This window comes from Grampus griseus, assembly GCF_964374135.1.
Source record: "Grampus griseus genome assembly, chromosome: 2".
NCBI classification, from domain to species: Eukaryota; Metazoa; Chordata; class Mammalia; order Artiodactyla; family Delphinidae; genus Grampus; species Grampus griseus.
The window spans coordinates 83,202,035-83,221,987 of NC_139018.1; positions in this window are offsets into that span (position 1 = coordinate 83,202,035).

Here is a 19,953-nt window from a genome sequence, read left to right on the forward strand (position 1 = left end):
TGCTACCTTCTCCTGCAGCAAGACTCGGCAGGAATGTTTTGAAAGGCTCAGAAGTCCCAGAAGTATTGTGAAAAGAAATAGCTTGAGCCCAGGTCTTGTTGGAAGGAGCTGGCCAAGCAGAATGAGTGCTACCTTGGATACAGCCAGAAGTGGCTGCCCAGTCATCACATCTAAGGGCACCAGCATCAGGCAGGCATCCCTGGGGAGAGAATTTCCAAAGTCTATATTTCAGTAATGCCCTGACTTTGATAAAGGCCTGAGTACCCTTTGTGATAGGTAGGCCGATGTGTGTCACGCGGTCACTTAGTATCCTTCTGGTTGGCTGTCAAAAGCTGGAGAAGCAGTGCTTTGGACGTGCGGACAAGCAGAGGACTGGGGTCTGTGGTCCCGCCAGCCTGGTTCAGAAATAGAAGAGGACTGACCTGATCAAGGCAGAACCTGAATTAAGTGGAAATCATTCTAAGCCAAAACAATGATAAATCAATTTCATTTTCATGGAGAGGCCTGGAGCCATACATCCTCCTTGGAATGCAAGTGGAAATCTCCTTCCCAGTCCATCCTAAATTACTTTGCTCAACACATATGAACAGCATCAATCTCCGGCTAATCCCAACCCTCAGAAGTTTCCAGGGAGATTCACTGGTCCGTGTCAGGAACACTCAGCACAGACAGAATGCTGACGCTTCCCTGGCGGCACAGTGGTTGAGAGTCTGCCTGCCGATGCAGGGGACATGGGTTCGAGCCCTGGTCTGGGAGGATCCCGCGTGCCGCGGTGCAGCTAGGCCCGTGAGCCACGATTACTGAGCCTGCGCGTCCGGAGCCTGTGCTCTGCAGCAGGAGAGGCCGCGACAGTGAGAGGCCCGCGCACCGTGATGAAGAGTGGCCCCCGCTCGCCACAACTAGAGAAAGCCCTGGCACAGAAACGAAGACCCAACACAGCCATAAATAAATAAATGAAGTAAGTAAGTAAGAGATCACTGGAAGACAACTGATATTAAAAAAAAAAAAAAAAAAGAAGTCAATTCCTCCTATATTAGTTTTCCAAAGCTGCCATAACAAAGTACCCTCCACTGGGCTGCTTAAACAACAGAAATTCATAGCCTCACAGTGCTGGAAGCTATCTATACAAGTTCAAGATCAAGGTGTCAGCATGGTTGGTGCCCTCTGAGCACCGTGAGGGAAGGATCAGTTCCAGACCCTGTCCTTGACTTGTAAACAGCTGCCTTCTCCCTGTATGTTCACATCCTCTTCCCTCTCTCTGTGTCTCTGTGTCCAGATTTCTTACTTTTTTACCACGTTTCATACGAACACCAGTCCTATTGCATTTGGGCCCATGCTCATGACCTCATTTTAACTTGATTACCTCTGTAAAGACCCAATCACCAAATAAGGTCACTTTCTGAGGTACTGGGGGTTAGGACTCCAACGTGTCTTTCTGGGTGTGGGGATGTTGGACACAGCTGAACCCATTACGTGTCCCTTTTCACAAAAGACAGCTCCAAAGTGGGAGGGGAGAACACCAGGATTAATGTTTTTTCATGGACATAGCACATGGGGACCGAGGGGAGGCATGAAGTCAGAGAGAATAGGATAAGCTCCGGAGAAAAATCCCATCAGCAGAGAAGGTCCTGTATAACCCTCTGAGAGGAGGGAAGGTGCTGGCTTCACAACAGAATGTGACTTAGCAAATAGCTAGACCAGGGCTTCATCAGCAGGTGGCCCTACGACATTGGAAGGGCCACCTGCAGTAGCAGGCTCTGCAAAGGGACCCAGGGACCAGACCGTCTCCCACGCGGCCACAGAGAGCAAAAAGGACCCAGGGTCATGGCAAGCCCACCAGCATCCTTCTGAGGTCCCCTCCCCCCACCCATGAGAGCCCCATCCCTACCTTGTTGGAGAGGAGAAAAACGTAGGAGTAGAAATCTAAGACTGAGAATTTCCCCCAAAGGGCACTATTTTAAATTGAAAGACACCTTTCAACCAAAAGGGTCTCAGGTACTTTAATTGGCAAGTTGAAACACTAGGAAAGTGGTTTTTTTCCTACCCGGCTGGGTGAGGGGGCTGGAGCAAGATTAGATCCATCACAGAATATTAAAAATTATATTTTCACTGCATATACAATTAATAAGATAAAATTGTCCACCCCTATTCCTACTACAGGAGGAAAGGAGTTACAGAGGCCAAGTGAGGAAATATTTGGGGGAGCAGTTGAACAGAGGAGAGGAGGAAATCGAGAATGAGATGAACAGCCATGATAGGTGGATGAGTGTTTGGGGACTGGGAACATCTGCACAGATGTTAGACTGTGTTTCCATGTGCTTGAGAAGATACCTTCCCTGTGACCAAAACCCTACGTAACATCTCAACTATGTGGCCGAGACAAGACTGGCCAATTTCCCCCATCCCACTGCTTTCACAAGCACTCTCTTATGAAACCCAAGCCCTACCTCTCCCCCTGCCTCCCAGCCTGCCTCTGGCTTTTCCTTATTAATCTGTGCACTCACTCTTTTAAGAGCACAATTTTACTGCGCTCAGAACAAACATATATTAAAAGCTTTCTCTGAATGACAGTCCATTGTTCTGGAAGGGAGCTTTCTATTAGCACAAGAGCTAGGCAGGCCGCAGCTTTGGGGGAAGTGATAACATCAGGATTTGATGGTGGAGTGCACGCCGAATTTCAGCAAAGAGCCCCAAGGGACTGAAGTGACTATGTACTTGCCTTGGCACGAGCGTCCTCACACCACAGAGCACCATTTATGGAAAAGCGAATGGAAGCCACTGGACAAGTGAGCCAGGACAGCAAGGGGGCAGCTGCAGGTCTCTGAGCTCAGATCTGAAGACAGTGTCCAAGGACACTCACCTCCAAGGCGCTCACATCCATGGACACTCACCTCCATGGACACGCACCTCCAAGGACACTCACCTCCAAGGCACTCACCGCCATGGACACTCACCTCCACGGACACTCACTTCCATGGACACCCACCTCCAAGGTACTCACCTCCATGGACACTCACCTCCAAGGCATTCACTTCTATGGACACTCACCTCCAAGGCACTCACCTCCATGGACACTCACCTCCAAGGGCACTCACCTCCCAGGAAGTGCAGTACAGCAAGCATCAACTTTCTACCTTTTTCATGCCTGATATTTTTCCTCCCATTCTAACAGAGGGCTGAAAACAACCCCTAAGTAGTTCTGTGTCTTGTCAAGCCTTACGACTTGTGTGTCTGGGCCTCCCCTACTTGCAGATATGGAATCTGTGGACTGAGAGGTCTATAGTTCCTGCCACTGACTCTCGCCTCCTCCAGGGCACACAACCCTTTGCCTTCAGACTGGGTCCCGCTGCTGGGCCCAGCGTCAGGCCAGTGGGGCTCCCTGTGACAATGACTATGAGGGTCTGCAGCTGCGGAATCTTTCGCTCCCTGCCAAAGCCCACCTGGCCTCTCTGGTAAACAGCACTGGGGTCTGAGGGGCAGGAGGATGCCCCTGTGGAATCAACACATCTGCCTCTGAGTGTGAATGTCTAATGCCCACCACCACTGCCTCCATCTGGAGTGAAAACAGAGAGGGAGAGGGGAGAAACTGGAGCACCAGGGAGCGCAGGACCAGAGGGCAGGAAGCCAAGAAGAAAGGGACCCGGTGACAGTTTGTTGACTTCACACCCATGCCCAGGGACAGCCTGGCCTCCACCACTGCACTGTAAATGCTGTTGTATGTATCTGGCTCCATGCTGGCCCAGAGAAGCAGCTCAAAGGCGAAGAGGGGGACTTGTTCCCTGCATCTCTGAAGCCGAGCATCGTGTGGTCATCGTGTGTTCCCCGCTGCCCTAGGAGCTGACATTCCATACAGCCCTTCATATGACAAATGTGCTCTCAGGGTCCAGCCAGCCCGCTCAGATGCGCCTGCTACTAGATGACAGACAGGGCCCTTCCCAACCCTTCCATCCCCACACCTGGCATGGACAGCACCTTTATTGCAAGTGAAAGGGCAGACCTCCAGTCAGAGGTTTGCCTGTGCAGAGGACTCTCTGAGCCATGATCCTAGGACCTCTTTGCAAAGAGAAGTTTGGAGGTGGAAGCTGATCTTTGCTTAACAGGGGCATCTCCTTCCATAGCTTGCATCTCCTGTTCATTAGCAAGGGGGATGCTTGGACCTACAAATGTAAAGATTAGGCAGGCTACTTCAGGATGATAGAGAATAAATGAAACTTGTTAAGAGGAAAGAGTCATCCTTAAAAATCTAAAAATTGAGTTATCATATGATCCTGCAATCCCACCCCAGACATATATCCAGAGAAAACTCTAATTTGAAAAGATACATGCACCCCAATGTTCATTGCGGTACTATTTACGATAGCCAAGACATAGAAATGTCCATCGACAGAAGAATGGATAAAGAAGATGTGGTGCGTGTGTATATATGCATGTACATATATATATATAATTACTCAGCCATAAAAAAGGATGAAATAATGCCATTGTAGCAACATGGATGGACCTATAGATTATTATACTAAGTTAAGTCAGAAAGAGAAAGACAAATACCATATGACATCACTTATATGTGGAATCTAAACTATGATACATATGAACTTATTTACAAAACAGAAACAGACTCACAGACAAAGAAAACAAACTTATGGTTACCAAAGAGGAAAGGAGGGTGTGAGGGATAAATTAGGAATTTGGGAGTAAAATATAAAATAGATAAACAGCAAGGAGAGCTCAGCAGAGGCAGGAGTCCTCCCTGAAGATCCTACTGTATAGCACAGGGAACTATACTCAATACCTTGTAATAACCTATAATGGAAAAGAATATGAAAAAGAATATATATACGTAAAACAAAAAAAGAAGAAACAAAGTCAGGGGCTTCCCTGGTGGCGCAGTGGTTAAGAATCTGCCTGCCGATGCAGGGGACATGGGTTCGATCCCTGATCCAGGAAGATCCCACATGCCGTGGAGCAACTAAGCCCGTGTGCCACAACTACTGAGCCTGTGCTCTAGAGCCCATGAGCCACAACTACTGAGCCCACATGCCACAACTACTGAGCCCATGTGCCACAACTACTGAAGCCCACGCACTTAGAGCCCGTGGTCTGCAACGAGAAGCCACCGCAATGAGAAGCCCACGCACTGCAACGAAGAGTAGCCCCTGCTCGCTGCAGCTAGAGAAGAGCCCTCGCGCAGCAAAAAAGACCCAACACAGCAGAAAATAAAATAAATAAACTTATTTAAAAAAAAAAAAAAGAAGAAGAAGGAGGGCTTCCCTGGTGGCACAGTGGTTGAGAGTCCACCTGCCGATGCGGGGGACACGGGTTCGTGCCCCAGTCCGGGAAGATCCCACATGCCGCGGAGCGGCTAGGCCCATGAGCCATGGCCACTGAGCCTGCGTGTCCGGAGCCTGTGCTCCACAACGGGAGAGGCCACAACAGTGAGAGGCCCGCGCACCACAAAAAAAAAAAAAAAAAGGAGAAGAAGAAACAAAGTCAGGCCATGGCAGGGAGCAGGTTCCTGCAGAAAAGGGAATCCTGACTCCCTGTGAGAGAATCCTGGACTCCCAGAAAGGGCCTCACTGCCCCAGAGCCACTCTCTGCTGGGGGCTGAGCTCCACCCCAGGGGCAGCTGTGCCAGGACACCATGACCCAGGGACACAGGTGCGGCCACACAGGGAGCCCGCTGGCTCTTGGCAATACTGGGCCCACTGCTGGCGGGCTCTGTGACTGAGGCCACACACCAGCTGAGCCACACTGGTGTCCTCATCTGCGAAGAATGCACTGGGTTGACCCAGGTCATCATTCCAGGGCCTTCTGACACTGGAGTCCTAAGATCGTAATGCTAAAGGAATAGCAAGTCATCAGCAATCAGCTTTCTTTGGGGTTTCTACATGGCAGGTCATTGTGTTTTGTGTTCTAGGGCCTAAAAGACCCAGACCTGAGAGAGGAAGATTTCTCTCTCTTCCTCTCTCTCTCTCTCTCTCTCTCCCTCTCTCTGAGGGAGTCCAGCAGAGGCACAAGTCCTCGCTGAAGCTCTCCCTGCCCACACAGCTCTTCCCACCCCGCCTCTCCTTCCTCACTTAGCAGCCAGCACCTTAGCTTACCGTTCATGATCCTTTAGCACCTTTTTACTCACACTGTGGTCCCTGGACCAAGAGCCTCAGCATAACCTGGGAGTTTCTTAGAAATACAGGCTCCACCTCAGACCCACTGAATCCGAATCTTCATTTCAACAAGAGCCCCCCACCCCCCGCCCACCGCTGATTGTTATGTACAGTAAAGTTTGAGAAGCAGATTTACCAGACTTGTCAAACTGGGTGTAAACGGAATCACCTGGGGAGTGTTAACAACTAATGATGCCCAGCTTCCACCTCTCAAAAGTCTATTTCATTGGTGTGGGGTGTGACATAGGCACAGAGGGTTTGAAATCTCCCAGATGATTCTAATGGGAAGCACAGCCTGAGAGCACTGCTTTCATCTCTCTCTCCATTTGGATCTTCTATTCATTCATTCAGTCTCCAGTTACTGAACAAAGCAATAGTAAGCCGTCTTATAATCAGCTAAGTTATAAATAGGTTTTAAATCAATTTTCAGTGCCGCTAATTTTAGTGGGTCCCAAGTTTATATCTTGCCTCTTCCATGGAGATGGGAGGTCTAAGGCAGCAGTGCAGACACAGGCCCAGCCCAGGAATCCTCTCAGAGGGAAGAGCAAGAACTTTTCCCCTTTTAATATCTGGACAGAAGGAGAATTTCAGGGACAAATCAGCAGATGACTGGCCTGAAGCCTCACTGTTATACTTGCTTAAGAATCTAAGAAATAAATCAGATAGAGAAAGACAAATACCATAAGATTTCACTTCAGTATGGAATTAAAAAACAAAACTAATGAACAAAACAAAACTGTAGATGCAGAGAACAGATTGGCGGTTGCCAGAGGGGAGGAGGGTTGTAGGGAGGAGGGCAAAATGGGTAAAAGGGGTCAAGAGATACAAATTTCTAGTCATAAAATAAATAAATCCTGGGGATGGAATGGACAGCATGGTGACTATAGTAATAATACCATACTGCATATTTGGAGATTGCTATAAGAGGGTAAATCTTAGCAATTATGCTCCAATAAAGATGTTAAAAAAAAAAGTCCTCATCACAAGAAAAAAAAAAGTATAACCTTTTATAGTCTGTAACAGATGGTAACTAGCCTTACTGTGGTGGTCATTTTGCAGTGTATACAAATATAAAATCATTATGTCATACACCTGAAACTAATATAGTTCTATGTCAATTATACCTCAGTTTTAAAAAAAAAGAATCTATAACTGCACAGTAGGAGGCAAGTTCTTTCCCTCCCTTTTGATCAAGGCCCAGTAGGCGATGCCCTTTGAATGCATACCCTGAACACGAGCATGAAGCTCTAATCACATGAACATTGTCCAACCTGGGGCCCCTCCAAGGATGACGACACCACCTGGCAGAAGGCAGGGATAGCCAGCTGCCATCTACGGAGGAAGAAGCCCAGGGAAGCTGGCTAAAGGGACTCTGCTGACATCACAGAAAAGTCCAAGAAGGAAGACCGGAAGACCGAGCTCAGGGTGTTCTGAATAGGAGCCCATTTCTAGGCCAGAGGATTCCCCTCATTTCTCAAGGAACAAGCTATCCGACTAGGGCCTAGCCAGACTTTTGGACCTTAGTGGGCGTACTCCTTTATATGGAAAACTGGCTTATGCTGCAGTCTGAGTAGTTTAATTTATTTACGAAGAGAATTTAATAGCATCAAAATGGGTATCCAAAGGAAATGTTAAAAATAAGAAATCTACCCCCAATAACCTTTTCTAAAAGTGCAGATACTCATCTGCCAGGTACACTTGGGTGGAGGAAGAGAGGCAAAGCAGCTGTGTGACCTTAGGTAAGTCACCTCCCCAATCTGGGCCTCAGTTTCCTCTATGTAAAATAGAGGGACTGAATTTGGATGATCTCTAACTTTCTATGTCAACATGTTGTGTCCTTCTAAAGGCTGAGGCTTTCCTTTCAAAGCCTTGCAATAACTGCTACGATCCCCAAATTTGATAACATACGTCCTCATGGTTGGAGCTGGATCCATATTGCTATCAACTAGGAATGTGTAGAAAACTCCAGAGAGACTGTAAGAGAAGATCATACAGGCAGGATGGGGGACTCTCTGTCCTGACCAGAGGTGCCTGAAGTTCTTGTTTTGTTCCATTTCATTAAGCGCCAAAGATGAATGAACTCTTTGAGCCCAACCCCATCAAGCTGTCACCTCCAACCCTCCGCCAAAAACGGCCTTGCCAAGGTTCCCATGGTTAGAACCAGTGGCACAGCTCATCTCCACCTTCTCAGCAGCATTCTCCACAGATGACCACTCCCTCCCTCACCCTTGAAACCACGTACCTGGTTCTCCTCTTAACCTCTCTGGCTGTTCCTGCTGGGTCTCTTTTGCTGGTTTCTCCCTGTCTCCCCAACCAGCCCCTGGTCTCTCAATCCCTTCTCTCTTCTTTCTCTGTCCACTCCCCTAGCGATCTCACTAGTCTTATGATTTCTTCCCCGTTAACAATCCCCAACCTTACGTCTCCAGCCCCAACCTCTCCCTGTGTAGGGAGTCAGGTAAACTTGAATAGCTGGAAATGCTCTAGACGGAGGGGTTTGCTTTCCTAGTACAATGGGGTAGAAACCATCTTGAGCCTGGTTGGTTTTTTAAAGCTTTCTTTGCAGAGGACAATGGATACTTGCTGCTTACAAAACAGGCAGCCTGTTTTGCAAAAGTCATAAAAACGTGAGGAACAAGGCAGTACTCTACAGAGAGCTGGTCCTGTGTCAGGCACATTCATTCAGTCATGCATTCATTCATTCTGTGCACAGGAACAATATGCCCATGAACCTGAGGGAACCACTCTCTTGGGAGGAGGCCAGGAGACCTTGTCCTTGGGGCACTTCTGACTCAGCATTATGAGGAGGAAAGAGTAGGATGCCTACCAACCAATATTTCATGTTTGCCAAATGAGTGAATGAATGAAACAAAGAAGACATAGTTCTGTGCTGGTTAATGAACCAAAAGCGCATTAAAAGGCAATAATAAGTATTCAGCTATTATTTTGAGGACCAACCATATGCATGAATCATGGGAGTCTCTAAATGGTATACAAAGCTAAGGTCACAGCCTTCCCCAGGCTGTTTGTCACAGGGGTCCAAAGGGCCTAAGTGCTCCAGGACACATGGACAAGAGAAGCCAGAGCTGGCCCTCGTCCTGAGCCACCTTCCCAGTCCTCTGCGCTCCTCTGCAACAAGTGGCCCTCCAACCTCACAGGCCTATTTGTCCCAACTTGTCTGAACACATACGATTTTTTCCTTTTCCATTTGCAGCCTTTGATAAGCAAGTATGTAAGCAAGCACAGAGCAAGGCGTTTCATCTGGAAACTGTTTCCCAGAAGCCCCTTTGGCGAAAGAGTTTCTAGCTCTGCCCTGCTTTCACAGGAACAGAGGAAGGTAGGGACAGAAACACAAAGGAGGGACCACCCTCCCAAAAACACTGATCTCAGATTCGATAACACCCCAATAAAGCCCCAAAGCCATCACCTTCGGGGAGGCTTCTGAAACACGGAATTCTACCAGGATTTCAGTCAACAGGCTTCCTGAGGCCCTCTCGCCTCCCAGTCTGCACCGCACAGGAAGGCGAAAAGCAGCCCTCACGCCAAGGCTTGTGTTCCCCCATCAGCGATGAGCAGGTCTGCCCGTGTGGCTGCGCCGTCGCAGCAGCAGGAACCAGCCGTGGGTCTGTTCTCCCACCTCTGACCTGGTGGCTGAACCAGCCCCAGCAGAAGTCCCCAGAGAGGCTCAGGCCCTCCTCACCTCCCATTTCCCATGTTGAGATCCCATCAGAATGAAAGATTGAAAAGGCCCTTTCACGGGGGGACTGGCAAAGCTTGCCTTTATTTTTTATAATCTTGATATTTCATCATCCTTTTATAAGCAGAAAAAAAGTCCATGGTGGTTTTGTTCACCTGCTCTCCATTTCAACAACTGGGTGGCTTTGCCTACCCAGCTCCCTCACTCCTGTTTGGAAATGGGCACTAGAAAGTTTTCCTGCTCGTGACTGAGGCTGCAGTCTGTTTCCAATTACCTTGTTGTAGGTTGCATGGTTGCATCCCTTTCATAGTGGAAGGAAAACTATAGCTAATGCATTCCAACTCCAGTGGGGCTTCAGTCCCTCCAAGAGCTGCTGACATACATTCCAGCCTGAGGTGGGTTCCCTCAGAGGGTGACTGAGGATAGACTGGGACCAGAGACAGGGAGCAAACTGAAGAGGCATCCCATGGGGTTAGGAGCCTCCTTACAGGAGAGGAGCAGGCTGTCTGATATACCATGAGAAGGGCACTCCGAGGTCGGGTCCTAGGCAGCTGAAGAACCGGGTAAGCCAGAGGGGCAAAACCTAGGAACTCTACCGAAGTAGCAGGACTGAACAGATGGTGAGTGAAATCTTTAGCAGGATGAAAACCCACCTGGAGGCTCGTTAAAACGCAGACTCCTGGGCTCAACCCCAGACATTTCTGATTCCACAGGCCTAGGGTGGGGACCAGGCAGGAACATGCATTTCTCCGGTTTCCCAGATGGTTCCAGTGGAGATGGTCACTGGATTACCATTTGAGAAACACTGATGAAGTGTAAGTGTGGTCAGACTGGAAACACTGGCCAAACGAATTTGTGTAAAGAGTATGTACTTTAGAAGACAAATCTCAAGTCAGAGGCTGGAGGGATGGACGGGAATGCACTCCCAGCTTGAGGGTTAGGTCTGGAGGCCCAAAAGGAACACAGGTCCAGAGGCCAATGCAATCGTTGAGCTGAATGAGCCTCAGAGGAGCTTCTGGAAGCCAATGCCATGGCAGATGGCACACAGCAGGTGAACCCTATATGCACAGCATTCAAGTCACATTTCAGAAAATAAGGGGGGTCCTTAGCAAGTAGACTGGCTCCTCTACATCCAGAATTACTGGGCAGTTCTTTAGAAGCATGGGTCCCGTGGGGGATTTTTACCTTCCCTCAGCAGGAATAAGCACAGGTAAGCATAGGTTGAAGCCATAGTTCAATTGCTCTGTATCTATTATTTGAGCATGGATGATGCTAGGTTCTGGGAGAGATTCTAAAGAAGATGGCATAGCTCCGTTGTCACCGTTAGGGAGACACATAAAGCACTTTAAAAAACACATAAAGCACTTTAGAAAAAACTGGCTATTTAAGTAGGCCCCGATATTGGATAAGACAGAAGTCACTGACCACAATCTAGAGCACAAAGGGGGTCCAATGAGGCCAGGAAGAAGTTCCCAGAGCAGGCAGAGGGTCAGGACTAAGCAATTTAAAGTTAGGATCTTGCCTGCTGGGCTCCTTTTTCCAGCAGGCCTGACCCTGTTTTATACAGTCCAGATTACAGGAAATTAGACCTCAAAGCATCAGTTCTCTCCCACTTGCACCTCTGGGACCCATATTTGGCTTCTTGTCCATTCCAACCCTTCTCAGCTTCTGACAATCCTTCTTCCCTATGAGGTCTTACCATACCCTTAAACCTGACATTTAGATACCACTCCAGTTTTGACTTTTGCTATCCTCTCTCCTCATTCTCAACACAATGATTTGCAAATTTCCTCTGGTTATAAACATGCACCCCAATCCAACCCGGCCCCAGATCCTTGCATCCTTGCACCTTGGAATAGGCAGCAGCTCTACAGGGTTTCTCTAGCTCCAGAGGAGAATTCACACACTCATAAAAGGAGAGAGCAAGTGGGCTGGGTATGGAGGAACAAAGGAGAGATGGCAGGTAAGAAGCAGTAGTCAGAGAGGAGGGTCCACGTTCTGAGATCAGTGATCCACGTCTTCTCTTTCAATCGGAATATTTCCCAATCTCAGCTACTCTTTTGGGAAGGGAGAGAGCGATTGTTTCTGGAGTCAAATAAAGGCAATCTTTGGCTTGAAGCGCTAGCCAAGCATAGTCTTCTCCAACCTGCTGGAACCACATGGAAAGGCGGAGTCAGAGCACAACAGAAATATAAAAGGAAGTCTGATGAAATTGATCATTAGTGGAAGAACTTCAGTTCCCTGGTCTGACCTGGGCCAGAGCTGGGCTGTGGGAGACTTGTTCTTACTGAGCTTCGTCTTCAGCCCCAAAGCCTTTGGGCATTTAGAACCCATTGGTTCTATCAATCAGTAGTCGCTGGCCATGGTCCAATCCTTGGAGGTTTAGGGATTTGTAGCCTAGACGTATACTTTTATCAGAGAGGATGCAGTAGGGAGGCAAATAAGGATAGGTGAGAACTATCTATTTACCCACTCTGTAAAACTGTAGAAAAGCCATTCTTCACTTCCCCAAGAACCCCTCACTGATAAAGATCTGCAGAGAGTGTTGATTTGGGGTCCCCCACTGTTTCATTCACTTTTCATAATGAATCAGCCATATCAGGGTCCCACCTCACTGGATATCAGCAAAGCCTTTGGGAGAAAGCTCATAGGCCTATCGCTCTGCATCCTTTAACCAAGGATTACAGGTCCCTGGAGACATTTTCCATCAGGGCTTGCCCAGGATTTGGGCCCATCCCATTGCATTCCAGCTAAAGCTTAGCTGAAAATCTTATGGGAATAGAAAACCCTCTAAACAGGAGAGAACAAACAGCCTCACTCTAAAATGGTATTGCCTTTCCTGGTCCTATAGTCTCTGATATGTCTTTTGTGAATAGGGCAACATGTTACTCCTCCCAGAAAAATATTGATTCAAAGTGTGCTTTGAATAAAAAAGAGGTGCAGAGTAAAGCTGGTCTTCCAATTCCCTCATTTTGTTCCCGTAAACAATTGGAGGAAACCAAGTAATACCTTTTCCCAAAGAGAAAAGTGCCTGCCATTTTGGGAAACCAGGTGTGATATGATCTCAGAGACAGGAGAAAGTTGTCTCGTCTAGGGTTAAAGGCCACAGAGTCAAGTATAAAGAAAAAAGAAATAAAGACACTACATTGTTGAGCTGAATGGCTACCCAAATATCCCAAAGAATGAACTTGAACTTTCTCAACAGAAAGGCAACCGCAAGCAGTTTGGCAGCTCACGGAGAAAGTTCCTTCATGAATGTGGGACCTTTACAGCACTTCATCTTCACACAGAATTAACACAGGGCCTGAAAGATGTGTGTCTTTTCCGGTTTTGTTTTAATGGCAGACCCAGAACACAGGGTACAGTTTTGCTTCTGTCTTGAGAGCCGTCCTCGCCTTGCTCTCCATGGGCCGCAGCCAGCTGAGTATTTTTGGCCAGACAGGAACATTCTCCAATCCCAAGAATGCCCAGGAACCAACTGACCTAGGTGGTTCCTAAGCTTATTTCCTGCGTTCAGATTCTGGAGTGCAATCCCAGTTTGGCCTTTCTATAGAGACTGGAAGGGAGAAAAGGTGAGAAATTCTCTAAAATGTTTCCAAGTTTTCTATTTACTGGATAGACAACAAACCAATAACTGTTTGGAGGAGCTAGCCTGCTGGTAGCGATTTTCCAAGAATTTCCAAATAGCTGTGCATGCCCTAAGGGAAGGAGGTACCAGTAATGGAGTAAGAAGGGAGGAAAGTAAAAAAAATATTTATTGATGCCCTTGGTAATTTGAGGTTGGAGTGGATAGCACAGCTAAAATGTAGCTTGCTACTGCAGAAGGGAACTTAGCCAAGGGTAGTACCATTGGAGTAACAAAGGATGCTAATTTCACAGAAGAAAAAGAAAACTTTGCTTTCCTGGAGATACACAATTGACCTGATACACAATTCCTGTTAAAGACTAATGTTCCTCCTTTACTTGAAGACGAGGGGTCTCTGCCTGGCAAGGCGACATGGTGTCCCTCAGGATCTAGCCCCATCTCTCTACTTCTGGCAACCAGAAAGTCATGTTGTAACCAAACCTGGCCAGGAAAGTGCTAGGTCTGCAAGGAGAGGAAAGAGACCATACCCCAAAGGGGCCATGGTTCCCAGACAACATGCAACAGGGGGAGTGGAATATAAATCTGAATAAGGGAGAGATCATTGCTACGAAAGCACTCTCTCTGATGAACACCCAGGCAGATGGTATTAACATCCTGCCAGGATGGCTCTTGGAAACCAGGAAGAAGCAATTGCTCTCAGGAAGTAAAATTAAAAACCAGACCACCAGGATATGGAAGAAGAAATCAAAGGCTCAGAGGGGTGGGCATGAAGTAGTACAGACAATGGAAGCTGGTACCTACCAGCAGATTACGTTCTGCAGGAGGCCAGGTGCACACTGCATCCACCAGTGATGAGGGATGCACTGGGTAGAGCAGTAGCTCGGTGGTGACGGTCCTCTGTAGGCTGGGCCATAGCAGATGCTGTTACAAGAGCTGGACTCCCTGAGAGTAATGGAGATGAAAAGAAATAACAAACACAACAGAGGCCAAGTGGCAGTGCTTAAGTGTCAGAAACAAGATGAATGCAATCATTGTATTGAGCAGCAAAACTGGAGTGGCAGCCAGGGACGCCTGACATGCAGGGAGCTATGGAATGGTTAATAGAACATAACATCCCTAAGAGTGAGAAAGATGGGCTGTCGACAAGAGTATTTCTCAATCTGAATGGTCCAACCAAGACTGGATGATCAGGAGGCTAAGGGCAACCACCCAACAAAAAGTTGTGATCCCTTGCCCAGTTTCCAGAACTAAACCAGTTCTCAGATCTTCTACCTTCTGACCGAAGAAGAGGTCAAGTCCCCAGAAGGAATGACCCTGTGATGCCTCAGCAGGTGTGTAAGGTAGTGATGGCATTAGTCTTCTCCAAAGGGTCCATGGTCATTTACTCAAGTAACCACAAAGTGAGGAAAAGGGAACATCCTGGCACTATGAAGACTGATGGATATAGGGTCTTTCACCACTTTTGCACCACCTATGGCTGCATGGAGGTCTCTGATGTCTAGCTGATGGAAGAGGAAACAAGCCAGGCTTTGTTCATAGATGTGTCAGCTTGATGTATGGATGCAAACCAGAAACAGACTTTAGTGTCCTCAGTCCCACTCAAGAGTGACCCTGGGAGACAGCAGTGAGGGGACATCCTCCCAATGAACTTCCGGTGATGCAGCTAGTCACTCACTTTGTGAAATACATACAGACCACATGTCAGTGGTCAATAACTTGACTGGTTGTTAGTGGCCTGAAAGGAGAGAGCTTAAAAGATCAGAGACAGCGAGGTCTGGGAGAGAGGAATATGGAGATGGACATAAAGTGTGAAGATCTCTGGATCCCATGTTAATGTTCACCAAGGAGCACTCACCATGGAAAAGGCAATTTACAGTCCAGCAAACAAAATGACTTGGCCAGTTGACGTCTGACAGCCTCTCTCATTCACCACCCCAGTGCTGGTCTAACAGGCATTTGAACAAAGTGGTCATGGTGGCAGGGATGGAGGCTATGCAGGAATCCTTCTTACAAAAAAGCTGACCTATCTACAGCTGCTGCTAAACGTCCAGACTACCAGGACCACAGATTATTGCCAAGTCCCTGGTATAGAACCATTCTTCAGAGAGACCAACCAGCTATTTTGAGGTACACTAATTACATTGAACCCCTTTCTCTATGGGAAAGATCCATCTTGAATGAAATCAACACATACTCAGGGTATGAGTTTGCCTTTCTTGCCCAGAGAGCCTCGTCCAGCATTACTGTGTAAGGGCTTACCTCATGTTTAGTTCATGAACACAGAATCCCACATAGCATCTCATCATACCGAGGAACTCACTTAAAACAAAGGAGGAACATTAGTAAGTACAGGACCGTGGGATCCACTGTCTTGTCACATACTGTACCACGTGGAAGCTCTTGACTTTAGACGGTGAAGGAACAGACTTTTGAAGGTGCTACTGAAGCACCACATTAGAGATGATACTTAAGGATGGGGTGTCATCCTGCAGGATGCAGTGAATACCTTAATCAATGTAAATTGTACGGTACTGTGTCCTCTCTATATAGAATACATAGTTGGGGATAGATGCAGGGGTAATCCCACTTACCATCCCACCCCATGACCTACCCAGGGAATTTCTTTCTTTCATCCCCACAACTCTGGGCTCTACAGAACTAGAGATTCTGATTCTAAGAACAGAAACACTTCCACCATGGGCACTGCAAGAATCTATTAAACTTTAAGCTCCAGCTGCTACCCAGGCACTTTGGACCTCTTGTGTCAAGAGTTCAACAGGTAAAGAAAGGCATCACCATCCCTGCAGGGGCAACTGACTCTGGTCATAAGAAGGTTGGGCTGTTGTTACACAATGGGAACAAAGAGGACTATGTTTGGCACTGAGAAAGACCTCTGGGGCATCTTTTGGTAACCCCCTAACCAATTATAATGGTAAATGAATAAGAGCAGTAGTTGTGCTAGAGAAGAGAATGATGAGCAGGGGTTCAGATCCTTTAAGGATGAGGATCTGGGTCACCCACCCGGTAAGCCCCCTGAACCAGCAGAACTGCTAGCCAAGGGGGAGGGGAATCTACAGTGGGCTGTAGAGGAAGGATTTGATGAATGCCAGGTGTCCCTGAGAACAGCTGTATCAATGAGAGCTATAGTTAGACCCATTAAATTTTCTCTTGTACATTTCCCAAGGAAAAGAGGCTGACGAGAATTCTAAAGGATCTGTTCCCAGATAGGAGGAATTTTTTATAAGAAATAAGTGTTTCTTTTCCAGAAGGTGCAAGGGGTGACTTCAGTGGATGCTGTGCTACACCACCACATTCTCCCCTTCAGTTCTGAGGACTCATCCCCCAGCTGCCAGGACTGTTACCTGCTGACAGCTGACAATTGAGTCCTTCTCCAGGAATTGCCCTTGGCTAAAGGGAGAGGCCTCACTTAAGGACAGGCCTGCTCCCCAGAGCCAACCTGCAGCCAATGAGTGGTCAACATACAGGCACAAATGGTCAGCCCCTTTGTCTCAGTTTGGGACAATTCTAAAGGGACCTCCAAATTCCAGAGCGCTCCAGGATCAGCTGAGGCCAATATTGTAGTACATCCCAGTTCAATTTCTTCTTCTACCCAATCCTTCCCATCATCCTCCCACAGATGTTCAGGGAGCTCCCTAGTAAACTTCCTGTACACAAACCTCTATGTCCTTGAAGCAAGATCTGAAACATAATATACATTAAAATCTTAAAAAACATTCATACACTTTGACCCAGTAGTCTCAAGCCTAAGATGGTCTAAGGAAATAACGAGAGATGAAATCAGAGTTTTGAGTTTGCTGTTGTGATGCTATAATTTTAAAAACTATAAAGAACCTAAATGATCAATAAGAGGGCCAAAAGTAAAATAATGATATAGAATTCTTTGCAGCCATTACAATTCGTATTTTTGAAAAATATATTGTGACATAGGATGGTGTTCACATATATATTAAGTAAAAACAGCAGAACACAGAACTACAAAAATATACATGGTTTGCAAACATATTACTTAATGAACTGTTAAGTGTAAAAGAAATTGGATGACTGAATGGTAAATTTATGAGGAAAATCCAAGAAAACAGTCAAATCTTGTTTGAGTAAAATTCTATCTCACAGCCATACTGACTTTTAGATAAAATAATGATAGTGAGTTTCCCAGCACTGGATATTTCAAGAATAGTGTAAATGACCACTTGGCAAGCTTGATGTAGAGTGGAATTGAGTATTAGTTGCAGTTTTTAAGGTACTGCATGGCCGTCTGGAATTCCATTCCACGGTGGGTAAGTGTCTTAGAGTTGTGTGGTTTGGGTCTGCTTTCCTTTGCTTTCCCTTGGTCCGCTTTGCTTTGGTTGGTCTTTCTGAGTTAACAACTTAACTCTTGAAGACTTCTGATTTCTTTGGCTGACTTTGACAATTCGGTGAGAAGTAATTTGCTTAATCATTCCCACCTCAAAACCCTACAATCCTCAGACCTTTATCACAAGCATTACATGAAAAGAATCCCAATAAAAGAAACTCAAGATGATACCAACAAGAAGCTCTAGGCAACAGGAAGGAGTAACCCGGCCCTAATATTGAGGAAGGGGGAGTGCTCTTTATTTATTATTAAAATTTATTTGTTTATTTATTTATTTATTTTTGGCTGCGTTGGGTCTTCCTTGCTGCGCGCGGTGGCTTCTCTTGTTGTGGAGCACGAGCTCTAGAGCACAGGTTCAGTAGTTGTGGTTCACGGGCTTAGTTGCTCCGTGGCATGTGGGATCTTCCCAGACCAGGGCTCAAACCCATGTCCCCTGAATTGGCAGGCAGATTCTTAACCACTGCGCCACCAGGGAAGCCCAAGGGGGAGTGCTCTTTAAATGTAAGGTTTTACATGTGGATAAACTAATCGTGATGATAAGCTATACTTCATGTTTCAATAATCCCCTGTGCATTTTCTCTCACTTTCAGCAGAGCTCAACCGCACCAGAGCAGTTCAGAGAATCTGACCCCCTTCCACTGCCAGGCCCCCGGCATTTTCTAGGTCTGAATAAAGATCCAACACTCTCATTTTCCCAGGTTTTGACCCCACCCCCCATATAGTTCAAACACCTGGAATGGATAATTTGAACGTTTTAAAGAATGAAATTTAAGGTCAACACACCATCCCCCCCCACTACTCCACACTCCCGTGACTACAGCCTGTCTGTGCAAGGAGACACTTAACTCCAAGGAGAGATGAGCCCTGTCTTTGTCTTCTTTGTGCCCAGCCTTCAGTGAGAAGGGTCAGTCCTTGCCCTGCCCTTTCCAACCAAGGATGCCCTAGCCTGGCCATGAATAAGGAGTTCCTCAAAGCAGAGGGGGGCCCATGACTTTGTGTTCTCAAGAAGCCACCAAGGGACACTGACCACCTCTCCTTCCCTCTTCACCTCATTTTTCTCCATAACGTGATTAAAATTTAAGAATATACCAAGGGGAATTGACTGGAGAACTAAAAGAGACAAAGGGACCTTCAAGTGACCTCATGGTAAAACAAGAAATCTAGCAGTGGGAAAAAAGGGTAGTATAATGGATTTAGTTCCTCTCCATTCCGTCTATAGAACTGGAGAAATCTCTTTGATGTAGAACCACTGATTGAAGAAAAGCCCATGTGGAGCTATAACACATGTGCTTATTCAACAAATATTTTCAAAGCACTTGCTCTGTGTCAGGCACTATACTAGATACTGGAGATCTATAGACCTAGATCTCGCCCACCTGGAAATCCTGTTCCAACGGCTCAGAGATTTATTAGAAGATTATTTCACAACACCTGGTAGACCAAACAACACTGTCAGACACAACAGTGCTGTGAACTTATCCATCCCTTAGATGTTCCCAGGAGTGCTGAGAAAGGGAAGTACCAGCCGGAGACATCCCGAGAGGAGGAGGAGTCCAGCAAGAACAACTCAGGAAAACCTACAGAGTTGCACCTGCTTTCCTCTCCTCCTCTGCCAGGCAGGAAGACAAGATGGGATTGGAGAGAACAGATGTGAAGAACTCCAAAGAAGCGCTGCTGTCTCAGCTTGAACTACTGCAGCCCTGGGCAAAACTGCAAAGCGGGCAAAGTTGGTGCAACCATAATAACTCTTGCCTCATTATCCGTCTCCCAGACACTACATGCACTTAAGCTGCTTTAAATCTGCCCCCATCTTCCAATAAGCCTACACATGCCATTAGACTACTGTCTGATTAAAAATGCAAATGAAGTTTAACCTCACCAGGGCTGCCTCCACAGCCCCTGGCCAATCCTCCACCGAGACAGGCAGAAGTGGTGTAATGGAAAAAGCATGGACTTTGAGGCCAGAGAGACTTGGTTTCTGAACCCTAGTTCTACCACTTACTATTTTGTGACCGCGGGCAAGTTACTTAACCTCTTTTAAGTCTCAATGTTCTTGGCCGTAAAATGTAGCTAGTAATGTCTGTCCAAGTACATTTGGGGAAAGATTAAAATACAAACAAGCTCTTCATTTCTTATC